The sequence below is a fragment of the Portunus trituberculatus genome, chromosome 50 (assembly GCF_017591435.1).
Source record: "Portunus trituberculatus isolate SZX2019 chromosome 50, ASM1759143v1, whole genome shotgun sequence".
In the NCBI taxonomy this organism is placed as follows: Eukaryota; Metazoa; Arthropoda; class Malacostraca; order Decapoda; family Portunidae; genus Portunus; species Portunus trituberculatus.
In genome coordinates, this window is record NC_059304.1 from 26,878,306 (window position 1) to 26,886,046 (window position 7,741).

A 7,741-nucleotide genomic window follows, 5' to 3' on the forward strand; every position below is an offset into this window, starting at 1 on the left:
ATATGAACGGAAGGAAGAGGAAAACATATAGAAGTATCGAAGAATTTCAAATAAATTCCACGTGCAGAAATGCTGTCATAAAAATGGCGAATGTCTTTCCTTAGCATCTATACGCCTAAAGAATGCAGACAAAGCGCAACAAAATAAAAAAAAAAGGTCCACTTGAATGCTGGTTCTCTAAAATGTAAGTACAAAGTTAGCCTGAATTAGGGAGCAAATGTTTTGATACCTCCTTCTTAAAATAAAAAAAAAGTAAAGTCGTAGGAAGACTTAAATAGAGAAACAGGTCGGGAGTTGCAAAGTTTAACAGAAAAAGATAGGAATGAATGGTTAACTCTGGAGTTAGTTAGGGATGAGAGGAAAAAGAAAACCTTGTTCAACGAAGACGCTGGATGAGGGGAGGCATGCAGTTAGCAAGATCAATAGAACAGTTAACATGAAAATAGCAATAAAAGATAGAAAGAGATGCAACATTTCGGCGGTGAGAAAGAGGATGAAGACTGAAGTCAGAGCGGAGGAGGGGTTGATTTTTTTTTTTTATCTATTTTTTTTTTTTTTTACGGTAAGGCCTATAGCGCCCGTAGGCACACTTGAAGAGTGTATGGGAAGCGCTGTTCAGCTTCCGCCCATTAGTGGCGCAGACAATTTTATTTATAGTGGTACCCATATTATGGCTCATATCACCGCCCAAGCTCATCTTGAGTGTAACCACCTAGAACCTGGGTATCATGGTGATATGTAGGTAACTTTAAACCACTCGAGAAATGGCAAAGTGTTTTAAGGCTGTACGTGGTGGGATTCGAACCTACGCGTGGACGTCTGCCCGATCCCACGCTCACCACCTTATCCACTATGCCACCGCCTCCCTAATGATGAAAGATATATATATATATATATATATATATATATATATATATATATATATATATATATATATATATATATATATATATATATATGATTGATGATGATGATATATATATATATATATATATATATATATATATATATATATATATATATATATATATATATATATATTGATTGATGATGATGAAACATCAATATATATATATATATATATATATATATATATATATATATATATATATATATATATATATATATATATATATATATATATATATATATATATATATATATATATATATATATATATATATATATATATATATATATATATATATATATATATATATATATATATATATATATATATATATATATATATATATATATATATAATGTTGATGAAACGAAAAGCTTTTGATTCCACCCTGACTAATAAAACTGTGAGTGGAACCCAAAACATTCCAAAAGTGCTCCATACAGGGAAGGATAAGGCCCTTGTACAGAGTTAGAAGATGGAGTAGAGAAAAAAACTGGCGAAGATGCCTAAGAACGCCTAACTTCATAGAAGCTGTTTTAACAAGAGATGAGATGTAAAGTTATGAATAAAGGACAGACCGAGGATATTCACTGTAGAGGAAGGAAACATTTGACTGTTATTGAAGAAGAGGGGATAGTTGTATGGAAAATTCTGTTGAGTTGATACATGGAGAAATTGAGTTTTTAAGGCATTGAAAACAACTATATTTTCTATTCCTCAATCGAACATCTCAGAAAGATCAGCAGTCAGGAGTTCTGTGGCGTTCCTGCGTGATATGTTGACTTCTGTAGGGTTGGTCCTCTCTGAAAGGAAATGGAAAAATGTAGAGTGGTACAATCAGCGTAGGAAAAGATAGGGCAAACAATATGGTTAAGAAGATTAATAATGAACAATAGAAAGAGAGTGGGTGACAGGATAGAACCCTGAGGAACACCACTATCAATATATTTAACAGAAGAACAGTGGCCGTTTACCTCAACAGCAATGAAACTACCGGAAAGGAAACTAAAGATAAAGTTGCAGATATATGAATAGAAACCGTCGGAGAGCAGTTTGTAAATCGAAGCTTTATGCCAGACTATATGACAAGTTTTTGATATGTCTAACGCGACCACAAAAGTTTCTCTGAAATCTTTAAAAGAGAATGATCAAGACTCGGTAAGGAAAGCCAGCAGATCACCAGTAGAGTGACCTTGACGGAAGCCATACTGGTTATCAGATTGAAGACTGTGAAGTAACAGATGTTTTAGGATAGATTCAAAGACTTTAAACAAGAAAGAGTTTAACGGTATAGGACTGTAGTTTGAGAGTTTAGAGCGGTCACCATTTTTAGGATCAGGCTGAATGTAGGCAAATTTCCAGCATGAAGGAAAGGTAGAGGTTGATAGACATAGTTGAAAGAGTTTGGCAAGGCAAGTTGCAAGCATGGAAGCATAGTTTTTGAGAACAATAGGAAGGAACCCCATTACGTCCATAAGCTTTCCGAGTGATTAGGCCAACAAGGACATGGAAAACATTATTACGAAGAATTTTGATTGAAGACATGAACTAGTCAGAGGGAGGAGGAGAGGAAGGGACAAGTCCAGAATCATCTAAGGTGAAGTTGCTAGCAAATGTGAGAGAAGAGTTCAACTTAAGAGATAGAAGAGATCACAGTGGTGCCATCAAGATGAAACAAAATAAGGAAACATGAAAAAGTGAATTTATTAGAGATGTTTTTACCTAGATACCAGAAGTCTCGAGGGGAGTTTGAGTTTAAAAGATTTTTACATTGTCTGTTTATGAAGGAGTGTTCGACAAGTTGAAGAACAGGCTTGGCATGATCCTGGGCAGAAATATAAAGTGCGTGAGATTCGGGAGATAGAAGGCTCAAGTGTTTTTTGTAGGCAACCTTTCTACCATGTATAGCACAAGAACAAGCTGTATTAAACCAAGGCTTACAAGCTTCAGGTTAAGAGAAAGCATAAGGAATGTACGCCTCTATGCCAGACACCATCACTTCTGTTATGCGTTCAGAACAAAGAGATGGGTCTCTGACACAGAAACAGTAATCATTCCTAGGAAAATCAGCATAATACCTCCTCGGGTTCCCCCAACTGGTAGAAGCAAAACGCCAGAGGCACCTCCGCTTTGAGAGATCCTGAGGAGGCATTAGAAATAGGACAATACAGAAATGAGATAAATAGAGCTGAAAGGGTAACAACATAAGCAGAAGGATTAGAGGTGAGGAAGAGATCAAGAATATTGGGCGTGTCTCCAAGACGGTCAGGAATACGAGTAGGGTGTTCCATCAGTTGCTCTAGGTTATGGAAGATAACAAAGTTGAAAGGTAGTTCATTATGGATGGTCAGTGAAGGGAGAGGAAAACCAAAGCTGGTGGTGAACATTGAAATTTTCAAGAATGGCGAATAACTAGAGGGACAGAATGTGCTCCACTTATATATATATATATATATATATATATATATATATATATATATATATATATATATATATATATATATATATATATATATATATATATATATATATATATATATATATATATATATATATATATATATATATATATATATATATATATATATATATATATATATATATATATATATATATATATATATATATATATATATATATATATATATAATCCGGTTTAACGTACTATATAAAGTTAGACCATAACGTACAACCACATCCGTTTTAGCGAATTTTCTGGGTGAGGGTGATTTGCCGGGTGAGGGACCGAACGCGGTAGTTTCGCTGTGATTGGCTGTCTCCCCGCCTATGTCTTTAGCGCTCCTAGAGCTGGATCCAAGATTCTTTAACAGCGTCAGAGCAACCTCTTGCAGCGAAATGGCATCCATGAACGCGTGGAGGGACGGTGACAAGGTTGCTATCAGGTTGCTCTGAGGTTGCTGGGAACACTACCTCTGCAGGTGGTGTTACTGTCTTATATAATGCATTTATGTTCACAAAACAACATTTCTATTAGCTTTTTACAAACCTTGTCCCCAAGAAAAGTTTGTTTTGTAATGCAATACCAAAAAATAAAGCAGATATGAGTGATGAGACACAGCCGAAGCGGGAGACTCGCCGCCACTCGGCCGCTCCTTCTTTTTTTTACCCTTTTGCTTGCGTGTTACTTTCATTGTGATGTTTATGTTTTCACTCCTCTATTGCCTGCTATAATGGATATCATATCTTAGTATTCATATACGCTCATGCCACGAGGATAACCTCGACTCTGTGGCACTGAGTGATAGTGAATTATTAATGAAATACCGCTGTATTTCATTAATTTCGAGGTTATCCTCGTGGCATGAGCGTGTATGAATACTAAGATATGATATCCATTATAGCAGGCAATAGAGGAGTGCAAACAAATATCATGGAGAAAGAAAACACGCAGGCTAAAAGGGTCACAAGAAGAAGAAGAAGCGGCCGAGTCGCCGCGAGTCTCCCGTTTCGTCTGTGGCTCATCTCATCTCTGCTTTATTTTTTGGTATTCTATGTAAGATTTCACTTTATACATTACAAAACAATCCTTTCTTGGGGGGAAAGGTTTGTAGAAAAGCTAATAGAAATGTTGTTTTGTGAACATAAACGAGAGTATGTGAGAGAATTTGTACGTAGCTCCTCTAACTTCCAATGACTCATATGACATCATAAAAGTAGTGGTACACCGGTGGCCCAATGTGCCGCCAAACGTATATATATATATATATATATATATATATATATATATATATATATATATATATATATATATATATATATATATAACCCATGTGGTATGTTGGGGACCAGCCCAGAACGCATCCCCCCCTAATTCCATTATTTCCTATTAGAAAAGTACGTCCGCTTAACGAATTTTCTCTACGCTGTTCGTTAAGCGGAGTATTAATGTGTATATATATATATATATATATATATATATATATATATATATATATATATATATATATATATATATATATATATATATATATATATATATATATATATATATATATATATATATATATAGAGAGAGAGAGAGAGAGAGAGAGAGAGAGAGAGAGAGAGAGAGAGAGAGAGATCCAGGAATTCGGCTCATGGAGCTTTCTTCAGTAGCTTAGAATGTGCTGTACTCTCCGTGTAGCGCGCTTAAATCCTGGCTGGGCACTGGGATCGGGTGGATGTATGTTTCTGACTGTCTGCTGCCTCTCCATCCTTTCTGCTCTCTGGTTGCTGATTGGCTGCTGATTTTTGCTGTTTGGTGGCTGTGTCCTCGCATCCCGCGGTTCATACTCGGAAGGGAGGTTGTCTGCCTCTGTGGCATTTTGCTTGTGGTAAAACACCTCATTATATTTTCTCTGGTTTTGAAAAAAAAAAAAAAAAAAAAAACGTTTGCCATATGATTTCTTACTAAAGCTTTCTGTTCTAATTTACTCAACTGGTGATTATTACCCATAATTCATAATAATCCATGATTCACACGCGTAGCCTTCACATTTCTTGCTCTGAGGTGTTTTAGAAACAGAATGCCAAGGCAACTGAGATTTCCTTTCAGGTGTATGGTATTTTTAAGGCTCCATTTGAGAGATAGTTAAAATTAACCCCTAAATTTATGATGAAAACACACAAACTTCAAAAGTAGTTCATATTGATAGGCTAAAGAGAAGTAATATTCTGTCCTTATTTCTCCATCTCCACCCTTGCGTATATCTTCACCCTTGCCTACTTCCTTTCTTGTTTCCGCTTCTTTATTTTTTCACTATAATATACGTCCGACGGCATGTTCACATAATGACGCACATGTTTTAAATATTTATTATGTGTTATTTTTTTTCATTGTGTATGCCAGATACTTTTTTTTTTTTTTTTTTCCTTATGCCAGGAGGGATCTCATTTGATGTCCTTTGCACTGTGTGCTAGAAGGGATTATTTTCATTGCTTTCCCTATATTGTGTACAGGGAGGAATTTTTCTTGTAATATGAGTATATTTGTCTTAACGTAATTTTTTAATTCATTTTATTTTTTATTTATTTATTTTTTTAGCATTTGAGCTGGTGTCGCAGTAAAAATGTCCCGGAAGTGTCTTCCTCATCTGCGCATGCGTGGGTGGCCTATGCATTGCCAGACACACGAGGAATCGGGACAAGATATACTATGCATACTGCGCATGCGTGAGCAACATGTCATACTGCACCATCATGCATAGGGATAAATACATGTATTTGTGTAACAGTACCTTAATATGTAATTTCTCGTGGGTCTGTTCAGGTGAACATTTCATGATGATTATTAGTTTCATTTATTTATTTATTATTATTACTGTCATATGTGTGTATATTTCTTGGGGATATTGATAGTTTTGTAATGTTGTCTGAAAATAAGAGAAACAAGATCAAGATAGAGAGCCAACATCAGCTGTGGAGTGGTGGGGGCGCTATCTCTCTCTCGCCAACGCTTGTCGGGTTAAGGTGTGTGATGTCTTGGGGAGGATAATTAAGGACTTCACTGTGGTCAAGGATTAGTGGAAGGTTTGTGATATATCATCTGAGGTGTGATAATTACTGAGGAATTATATATGTGCCGCGGGTGCCTCTGTGTTCAGTGGTGCGTGGTGTTGTGGCGTGGAGCTGTGTTGGGTGTAACAGCTGTGTTGGGTGTAAGAGGTGTGTTGTGTATCTTCAGTGGTGCGTGGTGTTATCCTCAGTGGTGCGTGGTGTTGTGGCGTGGCTGTGTTGGGTGTAAGCTGTGGTGTTTAGTGGTGCGTGGTGTTGTGGCAGTGTGTGTTGTGGTGCAGTTGTGTTGTGGTGTGGTGTTGTGGTGTATTTGAGGTTGCGGTAACATATGGGCGATATGTTAGGTTAACAAAATAATTTGTGACGGTCATTATTCTTTTATTATTTCTTTGTGAGGTTGTTGTGTCTTATTTAGTATTGTATTGACATTTATTTATTGGTGTTATTCATTATTTTATTTCAATATACTTTGTTATTTATATGAAGAAGTGTAGTTTAACTTTCCACTGTTTAACCTAACTATATGTGAGTGTTCCTGAATATGGGGAGTGAGACAAGGTAAGGTAAAGGAGAGTGGTGTATTATTGTATGTGCGATTCAGCTAAGTCGGGTGGGTGGTAGAACGCCCTTAATAATTCCAGACTTTTAAAACTCCTGGGACTGGTATAACGTCTACCCTCTTGAGGAGATAACTGGGTCGTAACAAAATGGGGCCTGTCCGGGATTTGTAATCCATTAAGGTTCTGGCATTTGAAATCCATTAATGTGTGTATAAATGCCAGTGTTTGAGTTTATGTGAAAAGTGTTTGCCCAACTAGTGTCATAGTGTTATATTGGAGTGTAATGTGTTTTGTGTAGGTGTGATAATTCTATATTGTGTGGGAACCTCAGAGTGAGCAGGTTGTATTAGTGTGTTACAATTTTGCCTAAGTGAGTTATAAAGCATGGCCGCTGAGAAGGTTAAGTCATTCCTCGACTCGAGAAATATTCATGTGATGTACCAGTTAACGAAGGAGGAATTACGTGATGCAGCTGGGGCACTTGACATTAGGTTGGAGGGAGATAAAAAGGCGGAATTACAGGCATCATTAAAATCAAGTCTTGAAGAGGCAAATTGGTTTAACAGGAGAGATGAGGAAAGTGATGAGGAAAAGGAAGGTGCAGATAAAAGAGGTATTGTAAAATTTGGTGATATGGAGGGTCTCTCGAGTAGTGATAAACTTGAGTTGATGAAACTACAAATGCAAATGGAAATGGAGAAAGAAAAAATGAAAATGCAAATGGAAATGGAGAAAGAGAAAATAATAGCAAAGGAAA